This window comes from Arachis hypogaea, chromosome 9, assembly GCF_003086295.3.
Source record: "Arachis hypogaea cultivar Tifrunner chromosome 9, arahy.Tifrunner.gnm2.J5K5, whole genome shotgun sequence".
NCBI classification, from domain to species: domain Eukaryota; kingdom Viridiplantae; phylum Streptophyta; class Magnoliopsida; order Fabales; family Fabaceae; genus Arachis; species Arachis hypogaea.
The window spans coordinates 107,757,222-107,785,051 of NC_092044.1; the positions used below are offsets into that span (position 1 = coordinate 107,757,222).

Below are 27,830 nucleotides of genomic sequence, written 5' to 3' on the forward strand. Positions count from 1 at the left end.
TCATAAGTCATAATGAAACAAATTAGGGACGAAAGTAAACAAGCAACCTGGCTGTTGAGTTGTGGTTGCATTTGAAAGAGATGAAGAAACAACAGGATCCCCATTTTGGATTGAAACAGCATTCTCCGGGTTAAGGTTAGTATCCGGAATAACCGAGATTTGTGCCTCAGCCTGCATTTTTTTTCACCCTGGTATATGCTCATTCTATGGTATTCAAATGCACCAAAGATACAAGATTTAGTTCCCTGTGATCAACAACAAAAACCAATTTTTCCCCTGAGAATAAAAAATATGCTTCAGCTGCAACTCACTCGAATAACTTGTGGATCATAATTTTTTTTAATTTAGGTACACAGGCAAAATTCACAATGTAGCTTACAGGCACAAAAAAAAAATCACTAGCATCAGTCCTATTCCCATTGGCCTACTTCACCTTCTTGTAACCTAATTTCCCAATCAATGGCGCATACAGCTTTTCAAAGTCCACCCCTTTGTTGAAGAATCTGTCAATTCACAAGTACCCTCCACCTCTCAAAATCTTATCCACATCAAACAGCAAGAACTCCATCATCGTCACTAGAATCCACCGGTTCACGGCACACCCGCACCGCACAAGGTCGAACACTCCGTCGAACACCGGTAGCCGCTGCTGCAGCGGCACATGAAGTGGCACAAGCCCCCTTAGTGCCACCGCCTCGCTGTATGGCACACCCATGCGCATAGTCGTCATCACAACTATCACGTTGCGAAGCTTCGTCGTGGCGGCGAATGACCCAGTGCCGCCACCGACATCGAAGCCCAGCTGGATGACTGACTTTGTGGACTTGGCGATCTGGAAGAGCTGCGAGATCGGGAGATCGAGGTCGGTCTTGTAGGTTGTGAACTTGGACGAATCAAAGGAAGGGTTGAAGCCTAGGTTAGGGTTTTGGCGGTGGAAACAATCGAAGGATTTGCGAGGGTAATGGTCCTAAATTACAGAGAAATTGGGGAGTGAAGAAGGGAAAGGGCTTGAGGGTTTGTGCGGTACGGTTCGGGAGAAGTAGCTAGCGGCGGCGGGAGAGGGGGTGATTTTGGCGATTGGAGAGTTGAAGAGAGGTGATAGAGTGAGAAGAACAAGGTTCAGTGTCATTGAAGAAGGTGAGGATTAGGGTAGCACATAAAACGACGTCGTTTTGAGCAACAGGGACTTATGTGTCCATTTTTCAAAAGCTCTATCCCACTAATGTGCCACGTGGGAAGCTGTGATGCCAGGTAAGCAGAGGGGAGAGCCACGTCAGCCTTTTCCGTTGGGTCTGACGGTGGCTTATGGACGGAGGAACTGATCCGTCTAACTTTTAAGAATGTCAGGGACTTAAAAGTATTTTCCAATGGTCAGGGACTAAAATGTCCTCGGGGTAAAAAGTCAGGGACTAATTTATCCTTTTCTCTTATTATTATTATTATTATTATTATTATTATTATTATTATTATTATTATTTGGCCGAAGCCAAAAAACAAAGATAAAAGAAAATCAAATGATGGCTTTTATATGCATGTATATATGTATAAAATAAGAACACATGCTGTTGTAAAATAACTAAATAAATAAATAAGAAAGAGGTAACAAATATAAAATATGAAATATAATTAAATAATTCTAGTAGTAATATTAACCACAATTACTATCTCAATATAAAAGAGATGATTCATATATATATATATATATATATATATATATATATATATATATTAAATATATATTTTATTAATATATGTAGTAACATATGAAAGAAAGAAAGAAGAAAAGTTTTATATGTAGGCAATATAAATAGAGAGAGAGAATTGTTATTAGTAATATAAGAGAGAGAAGATTTTTATTGCTCTCTAAATCCAAGCGAGGCTTCACCTATTTATACAGGTAACAAGCCTTAGTTTTCAACCTTCATTAACTTTTAATTTGATCTTGGAAGGTGATTTCTTTGCATGGGAAAGATTAGCCGCCCAATTGATAAATGGGCATTCATTATATTCTTATCACAACACTCCCCCTTGAATGCCCATTTAGGATTATACCTCGTTAAAACCTTACTAAAGAAAAAGTCAGTGGGAAAAAAACCTTACTGAAGGAAAAAGAGTACAAAATCCTTTGTGATGGGGACTGCCTCATTAAAAACCTTGTCAAGAAAAACCCAATGAAAAAAAACCTGACCAAGGAAAAAAGAGTACAGTCTCCCCCTCTTGCCGACATCACTTAATGTCTCGAAATCGGCGCATCCCAATCTCATGTACCAATCTTTCAAAGGAAGATTTTGGGAGTAACTTTGTGAATAAATCTGCCAGATTATCACTTGAGCGGATCTACTGGACATCAATTGTCCCTTGATTTTGAAGATCATGAGTAAAGAAGAATTTGGGAGAAATATGCTTTATTCTACCACCTTTGATATATCCGCCTTTAAGTTGAGCAATGTATGCTGTATTATCTTCAAACAGGATAGTTGGAGCTATCTTCTGATCAATCAGTCCACATGATGATAGAATATATTGGATCACACTCCTCAGCCAAAAACACTCGCGACTAGCTTCATGTATCGCTAGTATTTTGACATGATTAGAGGATGTTGCAGCAATCGTCTGTTTTGTGGACCTCCATGATATAGCTGTTCCACCATATGTGAACAGGTATCTTGTTTGAGATCTCCCTTTATGTGGATCAGACAAGTATCCGGCATCTGCATAGCCAACTAGTTGTGACTTGGATCCATAGGGATAAAACAATCCCATATCAACCGTCCCATGAAGATATCGAAAGATTTGCTTGATTCCACTCCAATGTCTTCTGGTTGGAGAGGAACTATACCTTACTAGTAAATTCACCGCGAATGATATGTCAGGTCGCGTATTATTAGCAAGATACATTAGTGCTCCAATGGCACTAAGATATGGTACTTCAGGACCAATGATATTTTCATTTTCTTCCTTAGGACAGAATTGATCATTTTCTACATTTAAAGATCTTACAATCATAGGGGTACTTAATGGATGTGACTTATCCATATAAAATCTTTTCAAGATGTTCTCTGTGTATGTTATTTGATGAATAAAGATCCCATTTTTTATATGCTCGATCTGTAGGTCGAGACAAAATTTAGTCCTTCAAAGATCTTTCATCTCAAACTCTTCTTTTAGAGTTTTTATAATTGTTGGAATCTCTTCAAGAGTTCCAATGATATTTAAATCATCAACGTACACATCAATTATAATGAATCCAGATGTAGTTTTCTTTATGAAAACACAGGGGCAGATATCATCATTCTTGAATCCATTTTTGGCCAGATACTCAGTAAGACGATTATACCACATTCATCCAGATTGCTTTAGACCATATAAAGATCTTTGCAATTTAACTGAGAATAATCCCTGTGAATATTCATTAGATGGTTTAGATATCTTTAGTCCTTCAGGGACTTTCATATAGATATCACGATCTAATGAGCCGTACAAATAGGTTGTTACCACATCCATTAAATGCATATGCATTTTATAATATGCAGATAAACTGACCAAATAACGCAATGTTATCGCATCCACTACAGGGGAATACATTTCTTCATAATCTATACCGGGCCTTTGTGAAAAATCTTGTGCCACAAGACGGGTTTTATAACGCACAATTTCATTTTTCTCATTTCGTTTTCTGACAACTACCCATCGGTATCCAACAGGTTTTACATCTTCTGGTGTACGGACTACAGGTCCAAAGACTTCATATTTTTCAAGTGAGTCTAACGCAGCCTTCATGGCTTCTTTCTGTTTTGGCTAATCATTCCTTTGTCGACATTCTTCGATTAATCTTGGCTCAAGATCCTTACTTTCATGCATGATATTTAATGCCACATTATATGCAAATATTTCATTGACAATTGTCTTATTTCGGTCCCATTTCTTTCCTGTAAAGACATAATTTATCGAGATCTCGTCATTTTCACAATTTTCAGGTACCTGAACGTCTTCTAGCGTTAAAATTATGTCAGAATTTTGGACAACTGCAGGTGTCTTTTCTGTGTCTTTTTCAACAGGAATAGTATTTACTTCTTTTCTCTTTTGAGGATTTTAATCTTTGGAACCGACAGGCCTGCCATGCTTCTAGCGTGTATTTGCTTCAGTGGCTATTTGTCCTACTGGGACATCAATTCGAATTGGGGCATTTTCCATCCTGCCACGCTTCTAGCGTAAATTTACCTCAATGGCTACTTGTCCTACTGGGACATCAATTTGAATTGGGGCATTTTCTGCTGCTATATAAGATTTGGTTATCCTCTTTGTATCGGAAAATGCATCAGGAAATTCATTTGCTATTCTTTGCAAATGTATAATCTTTTGAACTTCTAGTTCACATTGCCCTGATCGAGGATCTAAATGCATCAACGATGATGCGTTCTAATTAAGTTCCTTTTCAGGAAGTTTATTTTCTCCCACTAATGTTGGAAATTTTGATCAAAATGACAATCCGTAAACCGGGCTTTAAATACATCTCCAGTTTGCATTTCAAGATACCTCACTATAGAGGGAGAATCATATCCAACATATATTCCCAATTTTCTTTGGGGTCCTATTTTGGTGCGATTAGGTGGTGTAATGGGAACATATATCGCACACCCAAATATTCTTAAATGGGAAATATTTGGCTGCTGGCCAAAAGCTAATTGCATAGGAGAGAACTGATGGTAACTCGTTGGCCTCAAAACGAATAAGTGCTGCAGCATGTAAAATAGCATGCCCCCCAAACCGAGGTTGGAAGATTTGTTCTCATAAGCAAGGGTCTAGCAATTAATTGGAAGCGCTTAATAAGTGATTCCGTTAACCCATTTTGTGTGTGAACATAAGCTACTGGATGTTCAACACTTATTCCATTAGCCATACAATAAGCATAAAAAAACTTGGGAAGTAAATTCACCAGCATTATCAAGACGAATTTCTTTGATTGGATTTTCTAGAAATTGTGCTTTTAATCGAATAATTTGAGAGAGTAATCTCGCAAACGCCAGGTTGCGAGAAGACAATAAGCACGCATGTGACCATCTCGAAGATGCGTCTATCAGGACCATAAAATATCTAAAAGATCCACATGGTGGATGAATAGGTCCACATATATCACCTTGAATCCTTTCTAGAAATTCAGGGGACTCAAATCCAATCTTTACTGGAGTTGGCTTTAAAATTAACTTTCCTTGAGAACATGCAGCACAACAAAATTCACTAGATTTAAGAATCTTCTGGTTCTTTAGTGAATGTCCATGAGATTTTTCAATAATTCTCCTCATCATGGTTGTTCTCGGATGACCCAATTGGTCGTGCCAAGTTATGAATTCATTTAGGCTAGTAAACTTCTGGTTTACAATGGCATGTGATTCAATTGCACTAATCTTGGTATAATATAACCCAGATGAAAGTGAGGGTAACTTTTCTAATATAATCTTTTTATTTAAATCATGAGTTGTGATACATAAATACTCATGACTTCCCTCATTCATAGTCTCAATATGATATCCATTTCGGCGAATATCTTTAAAGCTCAACAAGTTTCTTTGAGACTTGGTAGATAACAGTGCATTATTTATTATAAATTTTGTTCCTCCAGGAAACAAAATTATAGCTCTTCCGGAGCCTTCAATCACATTGCCTGAGCCAATAATAGTATTAACACATTCTTCTTTTGGCACAAGATGGGTAAAATATATATCACTTTTAAGAATAGTGTGCAAACTTGCACTATCCGCAAGGCAAATATCTTCAGAATATGTCCTTGCTATTTTTCTTCAAAGACAAACGATAATAATAATAATATGAGTAGAAGTACATGCACAATAAAATTATTCACATGAATACTTAACAAACACATACATATATCAAACTATTCCATCATTGATCAAATAGCCAATATTTTCTTCAGAATTCTTAAAGAAATTAGATACATCATAATGAGTGGTGGAATTTTCATCATTTGAAACAAAATTTGTTTCCTTTCCTTTGTCATCCCTTTTAAAGGATGCTTGATAAAGATCAACTAGGTGCCTTGGGGTACGACAGGTATGTGACCATTGGCCCTTTCCACCACAACGAAAGCATTTATCCTCAATTGATTTATTTTGCCCTTGTTTCTTTCTTTATCCCACTTCTGGTGAGATCCTTTCTTTTGAACATAATTCATTTTCCTTCCATAATTTTTCTTGCTACCATAGTCTTGCCATTTACCTCTTCTGAGGTTATGATTTGCCGCATTTGATTCAGAAAATGGGGCGGTGCCAGCTGGGCGCGCTTCATGATTTCTCAAAAGTAACTCATTGTTGCGTTTAGCAACAAGAAAGTAAAAAATTAACTCAGAATATTTTTTAAATTTTTTTCTCGATACTGCTCCTGCAGAAGCACATTCGAGACATGGAAGGTCGAGAAAATTTTCTCTAACATATCGGGCTTGAGGAAGTATCATCGTCTTTTGATGATTGTACCTTTCTTCAAGGTCTTTCCACAGATCTGCAGGATCTTTTAATGTGGGATATTCATTTTTCAATCCTTCGTCAAGATGACGACGAAGGAAAATTATGGCTTTGGCTTTATCCTTCTGGGATGTATTATTTTCAGCCTTAACGGAATCGAGATCCATTAAATCAAGATGGATTTTAACATCTAGTATCCATGATAAATAATTATTTTCAGATATATCAAAAGCATTATATTTAAGATGAAAGAGTTTCGACATAATACAAATTTGTTACCTGAAGTCTTCCTAAAATTTCGTTAGAACTTCGTGCTGATAATGTGTTGTAAAATAACTAAATAAATAAATAAGAAAGAGGTAACAAATATAAAATATGAAATATAATTAAATAATTCTAGTAATAATATTAACCACAATAACTATCTCAATATAAAAGAGATGATTCATATATATATATATATATATATATATATATATATATATATATATATATATTTTACTAATATATGTAGTAACATATGAAAGAAAGAAAGAAGAAAAGTTTTATATGTAGGCAATATAAATAGAGAGAGAATTGTTATTAGTAATATAAGAGAGAGAAGATTTTATTGCTCTCTAAATCCAAGCGAGGCTTCACCTATTTATATAGGTAACAAGCCTTAGTTTTCAACCTTCATTAACTTTTAATTTAATCTTGGAAGGTGATTTTTTTGCATGAGAAAGATTAGCCGCCCAATTGATAAATGGGCATTCATTACATTCTTATCACAACACATGCCACTTTTATTTTTATTAAGACTTGACACCCAACTCCCACATTAATTACACCACATTATCATCATCCTAATCTCATTTCCTTTTCTTTTTCACCGTAACATTGAGAGAAAGAAAGAGAGAGAACGTGACATTTCCATGGAAAATGGAAATCTTCTAAGCTTGATTTCTTGAGATCCGTAATTATAATTAAAAATCTAATTCGATAAAAGTGTTCGTATTTTCTTCTTTTACACGTTGGCATTACTTTTGTCTAGTAGAAGTTGACGGTGACGTAGCTCATCTTCCCCTTGTGTTTGGCCAATTGGAGTTTTAGGAGGCACAGACGACTTCTGACGTTTTTTTTCTTCAGCAGCTCGGTCAAAAAGCTTTTCCAAAATTTTTGTTGATTCTGATTTCGTACGAAGGTAGGAGATTTCATGTTGAAATTAATTGTTTTAATTTATAAATGCCATGAAAGTCTAGTGGATATTTGCAAATAATTTATGATTGTTTGGAATGACTAAATGATAAGTTTGAATTGCATTCGTGACTGAATGTGATGAATATGTATTTGATTTCTTGATTGTTTAGGAATGCTGAGAATTTTGATTGTTGAGTTGGAAAGTTAGTTTGATTTGTTGGTATTGAATTGACATTTGAAAATGATTTCTGATTTTGGAAATGTTTGAAAAGAAGTTGAGAATGGTTCGGTTGGGACCCGAAAAGGGTGGCAAAGTCCAAGTTTTAGGGGAGATGCTATCGAAATTTTATTATGAAACTTAAGACTTTGTTTGAAATATTTAGAAAAAGGTTGGACTTGAGAAATTGTATTATTTAGCTTTTGATTTAGTAAGAAAAGATTTACGTTTGGGTTTGATTTATTAAGAAAGACTTTATGTTTTGAGTTTGATTGTCGTCCTCCCTAAAGTCTCGAGACCCTGCCGTGAGATTTATTTAATAAATGATTCTTTTAAAGATGTTTAAATCTGAAATGGTTTTGAAGCTGGGTTGGAAAATCATGGTTAAGAAAGAACTGGTTTTTGTATGAAAGAAGAACTTGTTGTAAGTAAAGTGGTTTCGGAGGTTTGAAAAGGTTATAAAGAGAGGTGTTGGTTTTAAATAAAAATGACTTGATTCCGGTTTATTAAATAAAGGGACCTCTGTCATAGAAAAGTAGATGGCAATGATTGAAAAGATATTGAGTGTTGTTGGGCTTAGTGCCAAGTGTCTAGTGAAGACGGCGATACGCAACGCTCACTTGACACAATAGAGACGGCTCACTGGAGGCCATGGGCTTTATGTGTGAATGATTGTGTGCGGATGCCCGTGTGTATGGAATGAATTCCAGGAGAAAGTGGCACATGCTTCAGCTGGAGAATTAGCACCTGCAAGTACTTGCAGAGGTCATGTTCGGCATACTTCAGCTGGAGAATCAGCGCCTGCAAGAAGTAGAAACTTGCATATGTTATGCAACTGGAATGCCTTATCTGACTTGCGAGTTGGATTGCGTCGGGTGCGGGTCGAAACCGACGAATGAGCTCATTACTTGCGATAGGACTAGACATGCATCATCATTGTTTGCACATTTGCATTTGATTGTGTTTGCTTATCTTGTCTCTCTATATTGTGCTATTTGTCTTATTGCTATTTGTTTATGTGTTGATCTGTTTCCTATGCTATTAGTTTGTGTATTGAGGTGACTGAGAAATGAGGTTGTGATTGAGATTTGTCTTAAGTTCGAAAATTTAAAGAAGGTAATTAATTATATAATGTAATAGTAAAAAAATTTTCAAAAGGTTTGATAAAAATATAGTTTTATTGAGTACAGTTAATTATTTGAATTTTATTTCATTACTCTTATTGTAACACCCTAATATTCAAATCCTTATGCTCGAGTCATAAGTCAATGATATTACGGTGGTATGACTCTCAGGTGGATTTTTAATATATAAATATAGGTAATTTCAAAAGGAGTATTAATCGAGAAGTCTGAAAAGAGTAGAAATAAAATCGCGAAGACGTATCACTCACGTTTTGACATCGAAAAGATAAAACGTGAAGCCGAAAGCGATATACGGACAAGGCATAAAGGAGATTAAGAGATAGATAACAGATAGATATATATATAACATAAGTAAATAGCCACTAGTCGCGACCCGCGAAGTTTAGGCTGGCTAGGGTACAGTATGAAAGTAGTTGACAATAGTATATCCTAATCTCTCCCAAAGGGAACACGAGAGCCTCTATAGGCAAGTTCAAAAGAGTTCAATACATAATATAATCTTTTCAAAACAAAGATGGAGAGATTCTAAGCAAAACACAAAGTAGAGAAAATAAAGATCTTCGCCGTCTCTCAGACAAACCACAGCTCACTTCTGAGCACCTGGACCTGTATCTGAAAAACAAGAGATATATACGGAATGAGAACCCCGGGCCCATGGGTTTCCAGTACGGTAAAAGTGCCAAATAAATACAATGCACTGCAATAAAAACTCACTAAGCATCCTAAACTTCTTCAACAATTATCCATCCTAGGTTCTCGCTAATCCATGAATAGGCAACTGGCGTAAGGGGATACTAAATCTAGTTCATGTTACACATGTTTCCCAACTCGCTGATTCTTCCACGAATCAGACTCAGAATCAGAAGCAAAACCATTACCAGTTGTTCTGCCTCAGCAACTCTATATCAATACATCATACCCTCGCCTGGAGCTAGTGAAATCACATCACTGCGTCTACCCAGGGGGCTCAAATTATCTCATTCAATAATCATCATCATCATCATCATGAAATCACATCACTAATTCATCTCATCAAGAACAACCCTCAACATCCATCGACACCAGCATGAGGGGCCTCTCAGTTGTACAAACACAAGCAATACAGGCAAGTAATACACAAATAAGGTACAAGTAGAACAAGTAGCACATAATCAGGTAGCATAGCATATATGATGTAGAAATCCAAAACAAATAGGCAAACCCAAACAATTCAAACATATGCAAATGATGTATGCCGGCGCTATGGCTGATGATATTATCTGTCGGTTATATAGCCAACCCGACATGTCCTGGTAGCTAACCATTGGACAGAAACACCCCTTGCGGAGTAAGTAGGTTTGAGCTACAACCCCCTTGCTACTACCCGCTTAACCCAGAGCCAGTGGAACAACCACTACTGCGGCTACTACCCAGGCGAGTGTTTAAAAGCTCAACCTGGAGCAAGTGGAATCACCACTACTGCCGCTACTATCCAGGCATCACAATCTCTGACCTGGAGCAAGTGGGACAAACCACAACCCTTGCTACTGCCCAGGATCTTAAAACATACATTCGTTCAGTTTGAAAGCAATCATCATTGTTATCAAATCTCAAACATTAACCTGGAGCAAGTGGGACGAACCACAACCCTTACTACTACCCAGGTATCAGAGCTACATTCATTCAAAACTCCATAATTAAACTCATTTATCATAAACATCCTTTTCCGTCTCATACCCGGAGCAAGTGGACAAGGCCACTGCCTACTACCCGGGGTCACACGTCACATTTTAACATTTTCCATTATTATCCATTTAACACATTCATTTATCAATCATATATGCATTTATACTCAACCATAATCAATAAGGGCTTTGCCTTAACTCGGCAATAACTCAGCCATCCGACTCATGGTTCAATCAAGAACCAGCCATTTATCAATAAATATAGCCATTCGGCTCATGGCATACACGGTACTTCCACCGTCATCCTCCATATCTCATATAATCATCTTTGATCATCATTGATCATAACTTTTTCCCTTGCTTCACTCGCAAGTTACCACATCCCCTAGCTCCTTTCTCATTCCTAGGCATATCATAATGATTTAATACATAAGAGGTGAGATCGGAGGCTTAAAAGTATGAGATTTGGCTTTTAAAACTCAAATATCAACTTTGACATGAAAACAAGGCTATGCGTACGCGTACTCCACGTGCACGCGTGGATGGCCACAAAACTCATCGGCGCGTATGCGTCATGCACGCTAACGCGTGGAGTGAAAAATACCCAAGCGACGCGCACGCGTCCGCCACGCGAACGCGTGGGTGCTCTCGTGCCCCAGGCACAAAACAGGCACAGTTCAGGCACAACCCTCTGGAAAATGGCTGGGCATTGGGTGCAGCACATCGGCGCGCCCGCGCACACCACGTGCACGCGTGGATGGCGTTTTCTGAATGAACGGCGCGTATGCGCCAAGTGCGCCTACGCGCGAGGGGCCATTCTGCTAAAATTTTTCTAAGTTAAAAGCTGCAGGATTCACAGATTCAACCCCCAATCTTCCAACGGACATAACTTTCTCATTTTAAATCGTTTTTCACACATTCTTCGAACAGCATGGACATCCTGGATCCAATTTCATTTCTAAACACATTTGGCACAAAATAGAGATCCGTAGTCCATGTTATGTTCCGTCAAAGTATGCCCAAAAACCATGTTTTTTATACAAAAGCACAAAATGCCATTTTCAAAACAAGTCATTTTCAACTCTTTTCAAAATCAACCAAAAACATGCCAATTTCAACCCTTTTTGAAACCAATCAAAATATACCAAAATCAACATCAAGCCTCCTCAACTCATACATTAACACTTTACCACGATTCACAAAACCGCCATATAACCATTTTTACCCATTTCAAACAAATGGCTAAATTACAAACATATCAACATGTCATACATCCTTCCTCATCCCAATTTCCAACAATACTATTTCCAATCAACCATCATTATACATAATCAATATCATACTCACTATCATGTGGTTTCACCCCCAAATCAACCTTAATCATTCCTCAAGCATATATCACAACATACATATCTCTCATGCATTATCATACCATCAAGGCATCAATAATCATACTCACATATATGATCATATAATATATCTCAACCAAAATCAAACATACCTCATCTATACAATTTCACCCAAAATTACCAATTTCCACACTTCAACTCCTCAAACCCCATTATTCAATAACCAACCCAATCATTCATATATTCATTATCTGAAATTCATCCAATCACTTGTGTCATCATACAATGTACACATCAACTTACCTTTCTTACCTCTTTCCGGCCTCCGGCCCAAAATTCACGGCCTCCGGCCCAATTTCACAAATTAAATGCATAAACCACAAATTAATACTCATTGCCCAATACATCAAATTTTCAATACACCAAGCATACAAGGCCACACAATTCTCAACCCAATCATCAATTTACATTACATACCAACTATGCATATTAGCACCAACCATTTACACAATCCAAACTTAATCCTAGGGACATCTAGCCTAGGAATTCTCATCACACCACACGGTACTTAAATGAAACTTAAACCGTACCTCTTGTAGCCAAACCAATTGAGCCTCTTCTTTGGAAATCTCCACCAACCCTAGTTCCAAGCCTCACCAAAGCTCCTCAAGCAACATCAATCTCCCAATTGTGCACCAAAATCATCAAATACACTAACATAACTAATATCACATACATACATCAACTTAGGGCTCATAAAAGTGACAAATCACAAGGGTTGGAGGGTTTCTTACCTTAACCCACTGAAGTTTGTGATGAATATCACCCATGGCTCATACTAGAGCACTTCTAAACAACCAAAATCACAAGGTTTCCTCAAAACCCAAACCAAATTCGAATTTGAAGAGGAAAATGAAAATTGGGCAGAGGACAGTGGATTACTCACCACAAAACTTAGATATAATTGTAGAGGATGAGAAGAGCGATGCGTGGCCGTAAACGGCTGGTCAATCGGAGCTTCGTAGCTCAAGTTATGGTGGTTTAAAGATCAAAGAGAGTTTGGTTTTCTCTCTTCTCTTCTCTCTTCTCAATTTCAGCGCCCCAACCCTTCTTTTTAGGGTAAAATGAGCTGAAATGCTCATAACTAATGTTTATATATGTTGGGTCTTGGGCCCACTTAGGCCCGGTTCACTTATTTTTGTCCGTTGGCCCAATTTAGGACCAAAACCTTTAATATTAGCGCTCTAAATCGCACTTCAAATATTTCTACCTCCCCTAATTATAATTTCTCATTTCTTAATCCTATTTACTCATAATCAATTTTCTCAGCTGCAGTACTAGACAGGTCTCAGCCGGTACTGCCGGTCAAAATTCTACTGCGCGCTTTTACGCAGAAAGCTATGTCTTCCAACTCGAAAAAATTTGCTAAATTCAAATATCATATTTAAATCATCAAATTCTAATTGCCAAATCTTCCAACCATATTCGCTCCTACTTAACTTAATATTCAATTAATTTCGGTTAGACTGGGTATTACATTCTACCCCCTAACAGAAATTTTCGCCCTCGAAAATTCCATCCATCACTGCGAGTACGCGAGCATAGTCTTCCTTTATATCCAATGCATAACAGTTCCAAGGTCTTTTTACTCTACGCCCTTCCGTTGCCGCGCTCTAATTTCTCTATCTCCGAGGGTCTCGGTCATTTGTTCAATGCCGCCCAACAGCCTCGTTCCTTACTTTTATCGTCTCATCAACTCAAACCCTATTAAATCTCAAATCATGTCATCAATAATATTGCCATCATCGTTAATCATAGCCATCATTCCACATCACTATAATCAATCAAAGATCATTCTCGAAACTATAACCAACACTCTTTCAAATTCTTGGAAAATCTTGACAGCACCTCTCCTAAAAACTGGAGTCTACCACCCGTCACGGGTTTCCTCAAACCAATCTCAGTACCGCATCAGCATTGCAATTTAAAGGTTTCCAAACTATTCCTCTGAAACCGATCATTACAAATCTTGATCTAAATCCAAGGTCACCATGACCAAACATCATAGCACTCTTCTCTCAAACACGACAAATTGCACTCAATCATCATCTAAATCCGATTACGCATCAATGATAATTTCCTCTTCCATTTCAGAACCACCAAGGCTCACAGCCGCAATTAATTCCAATTATCTAGAATCATTATCTACATAAGCTCACTAAACTTTTAGGTACTCAAAGCATAAAGCATTTCTAATCATACCCCACTTTTCCTTATTATTACCATACTGTGCTAACGCTTTAGCAAGCTTCCGTTATGCCACTTTGATTTCTCGTCAAGTATTAGTTCCATCACTTATTTCCTCAAGTACTAAACCACAACTTAACTTGACCGACAATTCAAATCAACATTTCCAAATCCATCATTTAGGACCATCCTTATCTATTTAAATCAAAGGAATTAAAAGTCACGGGTTCAATCCGTTTCACCAAAAATCCAGAAATTAACCAACTATATAACAAACACAACACATCATTCTCAACAGAAAATCATTTATATCACAGGCATTTATCCATTTGTATTAAGGCAAATCCTTACTCGGACCATCCGGTTTGCTTCTTAGTCTAATATTAAGCTTGACATTCCCAGTTTTACTGTACAGGTGGTATTATAAAATCACGCACTGTCCTTTAAGCCTGATTATTGCAATTACCTCAATCTTACTGTCGCTATCAGCCCGCATCCTGACTCTCTCCTTGTTGACAATTTCTTGATACATGCCCTGTTAATCCGCACTTGTAACATATACCTAACCCCAATCGGCACGACCTATTTGGGTGATGACTTCCACATCTTTGACAGCTCAAAACATCAGAAGAAGCCGCTGTCCACTTTCCTTTACCATTTCTTTGGGACTCCTCACTCGTTGCAAAGTTATTCCGTCCTTGGGGAAAGTGTTGTATGTATCCTCTCTCCTTAAACTCTCGACCCCTTGGTGCGAATCCTTGGTTGTGCTCTCTATGACTTCCTTTCTCTGCAACCATCCTCTTCACACACTCTTCAGCAATTCTGCTCTTATTTACCAACTCTGAAAAAGTTTGGATCTCCATTGGTCTCACTGAACTTAAGACGTCGCTCCGGAGCCCTCCTTCATACTTAATGCATTTCCATTCCTCGAAGTCTCCCGGAGCTCCCTGACACATGTGAGAAAACCTGAATAGCTCCTCAAATTTGTATGTATACTCAGATACAGACATAGCACCTTGCTTCTGCTGCAGTAACTCCAATTCCTTGGTTGTCCTGGCGGAATTCGGAAAGTAATTCTTATAGAATTCCACCTGGAAGGCATCCCAAGTGATAGGATCATCACCCTGTTGCAGGAGGTGTCGGGCCCCTTGCTACCAATGCGATGCTTTCCCCAGTAAGCAGATAGGTAGCAAATTCAACACACTGCTCCTCGGGTACCAACTGTGCTTGCAGTGCTCGCTCCATAGCTTGAAACCAGGTATCGGCTTCAGTCAGATTTGGTAGTTCCCTTGAACTTAGGTGGATTAACCCTTAAGAAAATTGCCAATGTCATCGGGCCTTAAGCTTCCCTTCCGCCATTGCCATTATTGTTTATCTGTTGCCCAAGAGCCTTCGCAGTGGCCTGCATAGCAGCAGCCATATTCTCCAATGCCACCATAAGGTTTACCGAGTTATTCGGGTTGATTTCCAGTTCCTGCATACTAGTACAATCTCTCTCACGTCCCCAACCGGGTCCACGAGGCACCATCTGGTTCCAATACACACCAAACAATTGATATCAAGTTGATCAGTCTCAATATCGGAAGTATAGTGCTTCAAGGTTCCAAAGGTAAACTCATGGACTTTATGCTAGATGTATCAGTTAGATACCCTAACTAGCACAGGCACCGACTCAAAGTATGCATTGAAGCATAAGCAGTTCCATCCCTCAGGCTCACGAGGACAAACTGCTCTGATACCATAATGTAACACCCTAATATTCAAATCCTTATGCTCGAGTCATAAGTCAATGATATTACGGTGGTACGACTCTCAGGTAGATTTTTAATATATAAATATAGGTAATTTCGAAAGGAGTATTAATCGAGAAGCTTGAAAAGAGTAGAAATAAAATCACAAAGACGTATCACTCAGGTTTCGACATCGAAAAGATAAAACGTGAAGCCGAAAGCGATATACGGACAAGGCATAAAGGAGATTAAGAGATAGATAACAGATAGATATATATAACATAAGTAAATAGCTACTAGTCGCAACCCGCGAAGTTTAGGCCGGCTAGGGTACAGTATGAAAGTAGTTGACAACAGTATATCCTAATCTCTCCCAAAGGGAACACGAGAGCCTCTATAGGCAAGTTCAAAAGAGTTCAATACATAATATAATCTTTTCAAAACAAAGATGGAGAGATTCTAAGCAAAACACAAAGTAGAGAAAATAAAGATCTTCGCCGTCTCTCAGACGAACCACAGCTCACTTCTGAGCACCTGGACCTGTATCTGAAAAACAAGAGATATATACGGAATGAGAACCCCGGGCCCATAGGTTCCCAGTACGGTAAAAGTGCCAAATAAATATAATGCACTGCAATAAAAACTCACTAAGCATCCTAAACTTCTTCAACAATTATCCATCCTAGGTTCTCGTTAATCCATGAATAGGCAACTGTTGTAAGATGATACTAAATCTAGTTCATGTTACACATGTTTCCCAACTCGCTGATTCTTCCACGAATCAGACTCAGAATCAGAAGCAAAACCATTACCAGTTGTTCTGCCTCAGCAACTCTATATCAATACATCATACCCTCGCCTGGAGCCAGTGAAATCACATCACTGCATCTACCTAGGGGGCTTAAATTATCTCATTAAATAATCATCATCATCATCATGAAATCGCATCACTAATTCATCTCATCAAGAACAACCCTCAACATCCATCGACACCAGCATGAGGGGCCTCTCAGTTGTACAAACACAAGCAATACAGGCAAGTAATACACAAATAAGGTACAAGTAGAACAAGTAGCACATAATCAGGTAACATAGCATATATGATGTAGAAATCCAAAACAAATAGCCAAACCCAAACAATTCAAACATATGCAAATGATGTATGCCTGCCCTATGGCTGATGATATCATCTGTCGGTTATATAGCCAACCCGAATGTCCTGGTAGCTAACCATTGGACAGAAACACCCCTTGCGGAGCAAGTAGGTTTGAGCTACAACCCCCTTGCTACTACCCGCTCAACCCAGAGCCAGTGGAACAACCACTACTGCGGCTACTACCCAGGCGGGTGTTTAAAAGCTCAACCTGGAGTGAGTGGAATCACCACTACTGCCGCTACTATCCAGGCATCACAATCTCTGACCTGGAGCAAGTGGGACAAAACACAACCCTTGCTACTGCCCAGGATCTCAAAACATACATTCGTTCAGTTTGAAAGCAATCATCATTGTTATCAAATCTCAAACGTTAACCTGGAGCAAGTGGGACAAACCACAACCCTTACTACTACCCAGGTATCAGAGCTACATTCATTCAAAACTCCATAATTAAACTCATTTATCATAAACATCATTTCCCGTCTCATACCCGGAGCAAGTGGACAACGCCACTGCCTACTATCTGGGGTCACACGTCACATTTCAACATTTTCCATTATTATCTATTTAACACATTCATTCATCAATCATATATGCATTTATACTCAGCCATAATCAGTAATTGCTTTGCCTTAACCCGGCAATAACTCAGCCATCCGGCTCATGGTTCAATCAAGAACCAGCTATTTATCAATAAATATAGCCCTTCGGCTCATGGCATACACGGTACTTCCACCGTCATCCTCCATATCTCATATAATCATCTTTGATAATCATTCATCATAACTTTTCCCCTTGCTTCACTCGCAAGTTACCACATCCCTTAGCTCCTTTCTCATTGCTAGGCATATCATAATGATTTAATACATAAGGGGTGAGATCGGAGGCTTAAAAGTATGAGATTTGGCTTTTAAAACTCAAATATCAACTTTGGCATGAAAACAGGGCCATGCGTACGCGTACTCCACACGCACGTGTGGATGGCCACAAAACTCATCGGCGCGTATGCGTCATGCACGCTAACGCGTGGATTGAAAAATACCCAAGCGACGCGCACGCGTCCACCATGCGAACGCGTGGGTGCTCTCGTGCCCCAGGCACAAAACAGGCATAGTTCAGGCACAACCCTCTGGAAAATGGCTGGGCATTGGGTGCAGCACATCGGCGCACCCGCGCACACCACGCGCACGCGTGGATGGCATTTTCTGAACGAACGGCGCGTACGCGCCAAGTGCGCCTACGCGTGAGGGGCCATTCTGCTAAAATTTTTCTAAGTTAAAAGCTGCAGAATTCACAAATTCAACCCCCAATCTTCCAACGGACATAACTTTCTCATTTTAAATCGTTTTTCACCCGTTCTTCAAACGACATGGACATCCCGGATCCAAATTCATTTTTAAATAGATTTGGCACAAAACAGAGATCTGTAGTCCAAGTTATGTCCCGTCAAAGTATGCCCAAAAACCATATTTTTCATACAAAACCACAAAGTGCCATTTTCAAAACAAGCCATTTCCATCTCTTTTCAAAATCAACCAAAACATGCCAATTTCAACCCTTTTTGAAACCAATCAAAATATACCAAAATCAACATCAAGCCTCCTCAATTCATACATTAACACTTTACCACGATTCACAAAACCGCCATATAACCATTTTTACCCATTTCAAACAAATGGCTAAATTACAAACATATCAACATATCATACATCCTTCCTCATCCCAATTTCCAACAATACTATTTCCAATCAACCATCATTATACATAATCAATATCATACTCACTATCACGTGGTTTCACCCCCAAATCAACCTTAATCATTCCTCAAGCATATATCACAACATACATATCTCTCATGCATTATCATACCATCAAGGCATCAATAATCATACTCACATATATGACCACATAATATATCTCAACAAAAATCAAACATACCTCATCTATACAATTTCACCCAAAATTACCAATTTCCACACTTCAACTCCTCAAACCTCAGTATTTAATAACCAACCCAATCATTCATATATTCATTATCTGAAATTCATCCAATCACTTGTGTCATCATACAATGTACACATCAACTTACCTTTCTTACCTCTTTCCGGCCTCCGGCCCAAAATTCACGGCCTCCGGCCCAATTTCACAAATTAAATGCATAAACCACAAATTAATACTCATTACCCAATACATCAAATTTTCAATACACCAAGCATACAAAGCCACACAATTCTCAACCCAATCATCAATTCACATTACATACCAACTATGCATATTAGCACCAACCATTTACACAATCCAAACTTAATCCTAGGGGCATCTAGCCTAGGAATTCTCATCACACCACACGGTACTTAAATGAAACTTAAACCGTACCTCTTGTAGCCAAACCAATTGAGCCTCTTCTTTGGAAGTCTCCACCAACCCTAGTTCCAAGCCTCACCAAAGCTCCTCAAGCAACATCAATCTCCCAATTGTGCACCAAAATCATCAAATACACTAACATAACCAATATCACATACATACATCAACCTAGGGCTCATAAAAGTGACAAATCACAAGGGTTGGAGGGTTTCTTACCTTAACCCACTGAAGTTTGTGATGAATATCACCCATGGCTCATACTAGAGCACTCCTAAACAACCAAAATCACAAGGTTTCCTCAAAACCCAAACCAAATTCGAATTTAAAGAGGAAAATGAAAACTGGGCAGAGGACAGTGGATTACTCACCACAAAACTTAGATATAATTGTAGAGGATGAGAAGAGCGACGCGTGGCCGTAAACGGCTGGTCAATCGGAGCTTCGTAGCTCAAGTTATGGTGGTTTGAAGATCAAAGAGAGTTAGGTTTTCTCTCTTCTCTTCTCTCTTTTCAATTTCAGCGCCCCAACCCTTCTTTTTAGGGTAAAATGAGCTGAAATGCTCATAACTAATGTTTATATATGTTGGGTCTTGGGCCCACTTAGGCCCGGTTCACTTATTTTTGTCCGTTGGCCCAATTTTGGACCAAAACCTTTAATATTAGCGCTCTAAACCAATTTTCTCATTTCTTAATCCTATTTACTCATAATCAATTTTCTCAGCTGCAGTACCAGACAGGTCTCAGCCGGTACTGTCGGTCAAAATTTTACTGTGCACTTTTACGCAGAAAACTATGTCTTCTGACTCAGAAAAATTCACTGAATTCAAATATCATATTTAAATCATCAAATTCCAATTGCCAAATCTTCCAACCATATTCGCTCCTACTTAAATTATTATTCAATTAATTTCGGTTAGACCGGGTAGTACACTTATGGCATTTCCATTCTCTACTGAGAATGCGTGGTTTGTTCTCACCCTAAAATCTTTCATCTTTTCACTGACACCGGTTCGAAGACTCAATTTGAAGCTGTGAGCGATTATTAGTCTTATTTGAGTTAAGTTTATGTGGTGAGTTCCTTTCTTAGAATTCCCTCTACTTTGTTAGTTAAGATTTTATTTTATACAGAGGGATAGGAGTTGTATCTGAGTTTTATTTGAATTCTTTTATATGATATTTATTATTCGGGTTAAGTACTTTTTTCGTCCTTAAGGTTTGGGGTGAAAATCAAATTCATCCCCGACCTTTTTTTGTTATTAAAATCATCCTCAACGTTACAAAATATTATAAAATCATCCTTTTATCCAAAAATAACAATTTTTAGACGATTTTACCCTTAAATAAAAATTATAAAAAAAAGTGGAAAATGGGCATTACTTTCCAGCTGTTCGTATTCTCCCTTTTCCCGTACAAAGCCTTTCTCTACTTCATTAACAAGTCCAAGACTTCCCCTAACCTCACTCTCTTCGGCTTCTACTTCTTGCTCGCCTTCGTCGGAGCCACTGGTTAGTTTCCGTTCCTTTCACATCTCTTCTTTTATACTTTCGATTTCAATTATTTAACTATCTCAATTCCATTCTGCAGTACCAGTTGGGTTGGAGTCATCGGCGCCAATCACCGCTGTGCGGAGCTCTTGTGGAGCCTCAACTCAAAGCGGAGACCTGACCCGGAGAAGTTATAACAGTTTGGATCTATCCGCAAGAACTGAACCGGAATGGAACTGAAAACGGAAGGGAGGGGAGAAAGCTTTCACTGGTGATGGTGGAGGTTTTGGCGAGGACGAGTCAAGTAGTCATAAGTGGGTTTGGATTGTTTTGTTCGAATGTTTTAGGTTTTTCTTTTGGCCCTCTTTGTGGAGTTGATGAATCATGGATTTTGATTGTGAAGTTTGAAGCTTTTCTGAGTTTAAACGTGAGACTGTGCATTGATACCTCACATCAAGTTCAATTCATCAACTGTGCCATTCTCAATGCATTTGGTTCTTTATGTGCTAGACTAGTTTTGGTACATTTGCCATGGTCATTTGGAGCTTGGGTCAAATATTCAGTTTTTTTTATTTTTACCATTTTTAAGAATCTGTATCTAGCTTGAGCACTGTTTTTCAATTGTGATTTTGAATTAGTTTTTGTACAAAATTTATCTTTAATGTAGTTTTTATTTTGCCAATTTTAGGGATTGAAATTATTTTGGGAATTTGTCAATGGCGGGTTTGGGTAGGTTTATTTTTTTAATATTTTTTTTGTTTAAGAGTAAAATTGTCTAAAAAATATTATTTATGGATAAAATGATGATTTTATAACGTTTTGTAACGTTGATGATGATTTTAATAACAAAAAAGATTGGGAACGAATTTGATTTTCACCTCAGACCTTAGGAACGAAAAAATACTTAACCCTTATTATTTTTACTAACTATGTGACTAGTATTGCTTGGAGATCTTTGATATATGATTTTAATTAATAAAAACAAAACTTTTCAATTTTTTCTTAAAAATTGAAACGCAAAATCGAACTAAAGACTCAGCATTAAATGATAAATACGAAAAACAAGTCAATAACACCTTATTTTTAGTATGATCATAACGTGTTTAAAATTAGGATATTACAATAAATGAACAAAAATATTAACATATATTAATTATTTCTTTATATAATAATAATTTTTTATCTAACAGCATCTAAATACGCTATAAACAAGTGAGCGATTCCCGTGTGCTTTTGGACTTATTGCGTTATTTTTTTTAATAAACTATTAAAATAGTACTCAAAAGTTCACATTACTCACAAAAAGAACTCTAAAAACATGTTAACCACAAATAAATTTTGAAACATTTAAAAATGCAACAAAAAATTAAATATTAAATATATATTTTAAATAATAATTTAAAGATCAAATTTTTACAATCATTATTAAAAAATAATTTTTTTCATTTTAAAATTTAATAATTTTTTATCAACTGAATTTTTAAAAAAAAGTTATTGTGAATAACCACATTGTTTTAAAAAATTAAAAAAAATCTAAAAATCTTTACTTTGAATTTTTTTACACATTTTAAATATTTATTAAAATATAATCACAAAAATTTAGATCAATTAGATAAATTATTTACTAAATAAAATTTTTTTACTTACAAAAAAATAATATTTAGAATAATATTATATATCTAAGTCTTTTTGTTAACTAAATTTAATTAGATTGGTCTAACATAATAAAAATTAGTTGACTAACATTATTCCAAGTCTTATTGTTTAACTTAGTTAAATTTAGTTTATAAAAATATTTAAATATGTAGCATTATATTATTAATTTTTTTGTCATATTTTTAAATTATTCTAAAATTATTTTATCGATAACATTTTTTAAAAGTTTTTTTTGTCAATGTTAAATTTTTCAAGTATCAAATTAATAATTTTTTTTCTATACAAAGGTGTCCCACCTTACATAATTACATTCAAGGAGTGTACGTAACACAATTAATCTTTGGTTTAGTGTTGTCATTTTCGTATTAATTTTTTCCTTTTAAGTAATAATATACAACAGGACAACTTAATATATAGTATCAAAGCAAAGGATTGAATCCTCTCCGAGGAAGGAATGTTGTAAAGTACTAATTTTATTATTTTAATTTCAAATTTTCTATTTTTTTTCTTAATTTTATTATTATTGTTAATTTGAAAACTAACATCGATTCTTTTTTATTTTTCAATAGGGATATATACCGGCTTATATATATATATATATAAATATAAAAAATATTTTAATTCTTTAAATATACATAATGTAATAGTGTTGTCAAAATACATATGACCAATTCACATAAAATATTTGGGAGATAAATTTTGCCATCATTTCAAACGCAGTGCTTGTAGAATAGAGTCAGACGTATCATTGCCATTCTAACATATTATCGGCGAAATAGAAGGCTTCATTTCTGCTTTATCACCCGCGAAATGGGCGAAGCAGGAGAGCATAGCATAGAGAATAAGAACATAAGGAAGGAGTAGAGAAAAAATAAAAAGAGAAAAATAAAAAAAGAAAAAATAGAATAGAAGAGGAATAAAATGGCACTAGAAGAGAAAGAGAAAGATAAAATGGCACTAGTTTAAAGAAGAAAAAGATACGTCATGAAAAGAAAAAAAAAAAAAGAATAAAATGGCACTAGAAGAGAAAAAGGAAGGAAGAAAAAGAAACTAGGACCACATATAATATATTAAATTCTCATATGTTAAATTATAGAATAATTAGTATATATTTTTATGTGCTGTACGAGATAATACATAAAATTATATAAATTTTTATTAAAAAATTAAACAAAATATATATAATTATTATAAATATTTTATAATTTAAAAATATTAAAAATAATTAGTATTTGTCTTAATTAATTTGGATTGGTTGAATGATTATTTTATTTGTCTATTTAAGTAAGTATTTGGAGTTCGAATCCTGTTTTGTGTGTGTAATAATTCATTAGTTAGCAGCAAACCCTTAATAAATAGAGCGTCAATATGTGGTGGATTAGTTTTTGGCATGCCAAATTAAAAAATCCATAAAAAAAATGTATTTGTCATTAAAATAAATTAATTTCTTATTATTAATAGCAATATTTATAGACTTTTGTCTTTGTTGAAATTTACCTGGGACAAGTTTATTTGTTGGCACCGTATTCATTTTCGAATTCAAAATAATATGATCAACATTGTTTCTTGTTAGAATTTCACATTTTATGACATGATTTTAAAATTTTTAAATTTATAGACTTATGTCATTACAAAATTTATTAGATTAGTTAATATTTTTTGGTAATATGGTGTATCGAAATACCATCGTTAAGTATTAGTTAGTGTGAAGAGAAATCAATGGCAACTTTTGTTATTCAATATATAATTTATTCTATTGAAAAATAAATTAGTATTTTCTGAACTGATAAATACATCTCTTTTTAATTTTTTACACTATTTTATTTGACAATATTTACTGTTAAAGAATAACAAATAACCAAACTATTCTACAATATGATATACATCTTGAAGAGAAAGAAGAAAAACTAAATGGTGCTAGAAAAGGAAAAGGAAAAAAGAAGAAAAAACTAAGACAACATAACATAATATATTAAATTGTCATATGTTAAATTATAGAATAATGTTACACATCCAAATCTTTATTAATCAAGTCCAACAGAAAAAAAAAACTACCGGATAAACCAATTAAATAGATTCCTTTATTTTTAAATTTGAAATTCAAAAACTTAGAATAGCATTACTCAAATTATACATAGCTTGATCCAATATATTTTTTAACACTTTAAAATAAATAATAATGCACTTTAATAAAATTTAATTTATAATTTAAATTTTCAATCTTGATTTATGATTCAAATACTAATTTAAAATTTTATTAATATTTTGATATTATTAGTGTTTTTTAATTTTTTAAATTCAAACTCTTTAATTACTAGATACATATTAAATAAAATATTTTGTTTGTTATTCAAAAATATTTAAAATTTTAAATAACTTAAAATTTTAAATTGTTATGTGATTGTATCTTTGGTATTTAAGTTTTTAAAATTTAAACTCTACTATAAATTTAATATTTTAATTCTAAGTAAATATTTAAATTCTAAAAATTTTAAATTTCAAATAACTTTTCCATAACCAACTAAATACTTTATTTAATTATGTCTATTATTTAAAGATTTAAAATTTAAAAATTAGAAAAAATACTAACAACAGCAAAAATATTAATAAAGTTTTAAATTAGTATTTGAATAATAAATCATGATTGAAATTTTAAATTATAAATTAAATTTTATTAAATATGTATTATTATTCATTTTATAATGTTAAAAAAACATATTAGATTAGGCCTAATATAATTTAACATATGATAACTCAATATATTATGTATTGTTCTAATTTTTTTTCTCCTCTAATATCTTTTGTTATTCTATTTTTCAAGATGCATTTTCTTTTTTTCAAATTAAGATTCATGTTATATATGTTTGTCATAAAAAAATTAATTTCTTTTACTTTGTTCTTTTTTTTTATTTTTTCTTTCTATTTCTATTCTACTCTTTTTTCATGCTCTTGCTCTCTTTGTTCTGCTTTATCTATTTCGCGACTAATGCATTAAAAATAGTTCTGACACGCCTGGCTCTATTTTATCGACGCTGTATTTAAATAGTGGCAAAATCTATTTCGCAAACACTTCATATAAATTGATCATACGTATTTTACTAACATTTTTATATTCTGCGTATTTAAGGAATTAAATATATATATATATATATATATATATATATATATATATATATATAGAAGCCGATATATACCATTCAAGCAAACATAAATACATGAAAAACATGCTGACCCTTTTTTTATGTATATATGAAAGTTATACAATAATTATAATAAAGAGAAATAAGAAAATTTATACTGGTATAAATCATGGGCTTCCACACTAGTTCATAATTACATGGTCCATATGAGGAAGATAAATAAAGAAAATATTAGGAAAAGAAATTGAAACAGAAAAAAGAAAGATTCGATCGCAATAAATATTGTTATGTTTGTGGGACTCAGTATTATTAAAGTGCACATGTATAACTTAGGTTGCATTGTTCTGTCAAAAAAAAAAAAAAAAACGTTGCATTGAACCATAAGTCCATAGCTAGTAAAGAAATACATTTATAGCATCTCAATGTAAAAGAATTAATTATAAAAAATGGTAAACTTTTAATTTTTATTAATTTAAAAATTATTAAATTTAAATATTTAAAATTATATGTTAAATTTTAAATAAATTTAAAAAATTTAAAATTTAATTTTATTATCAGTTAAATCTTCTAATAATTGTTAATTTAATTATTAATAATAAATAATATATTACTGTCGAATTTACTGAAAAAAAATTCGATGGTAATAAGTTTCAGAATTTTACCAATTAAAAATTTATATTCGTCACTAAATCTACTACTAAATCCAACGGTAAATAGGTTATTAACAGATATTTTGGTAAATTCATCGGTAAATTTAACGATATCTGACGACTTTCTTATAGTGTTATAAAGATTTATCCTATCAAAATTATTCTCCAAATATATGACAAAAAAATATATTAAGCAATTAGAACATATCTAATATATCTAACATATATATACATTAAAATTACTTTTGTAACGATAATTAATGAAAATAATTTGACAAGGTTAAATATGTAAAATTTATAGAAATTCAGACCATCTTTTTATTAAGTAAGCCTTATCATCTGTTATTCATATAAGATAATGTATAGAATAATCATATTTAACTTAGTGGTAAATTCAGCTTTTTTATGAAAATATAATTTTATCTACATTCTATTAGATTGTTGGCCATTGTATATATATAAGGAAACTCAGTCATCTTTCAATAAAATAAAGATCACGTTAAACTCTTATATTCATATAATTTTGCAAATCAACAAAATGACTTGGAATTGAATATGATAAATGTGATGTATTCTAAAATATAAATAATTGTAGTAAAAAACAATTTTATTGCAAGAAACAAAAATTGAGTAAAAACACTTATTACATAATTAAAGAATAAAAGTAAGGTTGAATTCATAAAAAAATAATAAATTTAATTTAAACTCTAAAAATGATTAATTTCGACAAAAAAGATATATACATTATTATTATTATATAAAATAGTTAAAAAAGAAAAAAAAATAAAAAAACAAAATAAAAATTTTGGTTTTAAATTCTAACCTCATGAGCGGTAAATTAAACACCGTATATATAATATTTATAGAGATATTAAAAAATTACTGTAATTATTAAAAAAAATATGATATAGAATATTATGATTATTAACAAATCTTTCTATAATTAATTATTGAATGTTAATAAATATAATAATTTAAAATTAATAATTTTAAAAAAAAAGAAAGACAAATATATTAACCAAAATATATCATGCCAATATATTTAATATCATAATATAATCTATTGTAGAATAATATAATGATGGATAAAGTATATTATTTGTCCCTAACGTTTTCAAAATTTTTTAAAATTACTCTTAACGTTTAATTTAGTTCAATTTTATCCTTAATATTTTAATGAATTTCAATTCTACTATTGACATTAATTTTTTTTATAGTAAATAATTAGTTGCTTTTTTTCTTTCAATTTTACCCTTAACCAAAATTTTAATTTTAACCCCAATCTACTAAAAAGTCATAACCCCCATTAAGCTCACCTTCCATGATCTCATCCTTCTCTTTCTCACTCCTCACCATTACCATTACCGTCGCCAT

General features: G+C 34.4%; 1 pseudogene; it reads right to left on the reverse strand.

Moving 5' to 3' along the window:
• On the reverse strand, nucleotides 1-27,830 carry LOC112709465 (probable methyltransferase At1g29790; annotated as a pseudogene).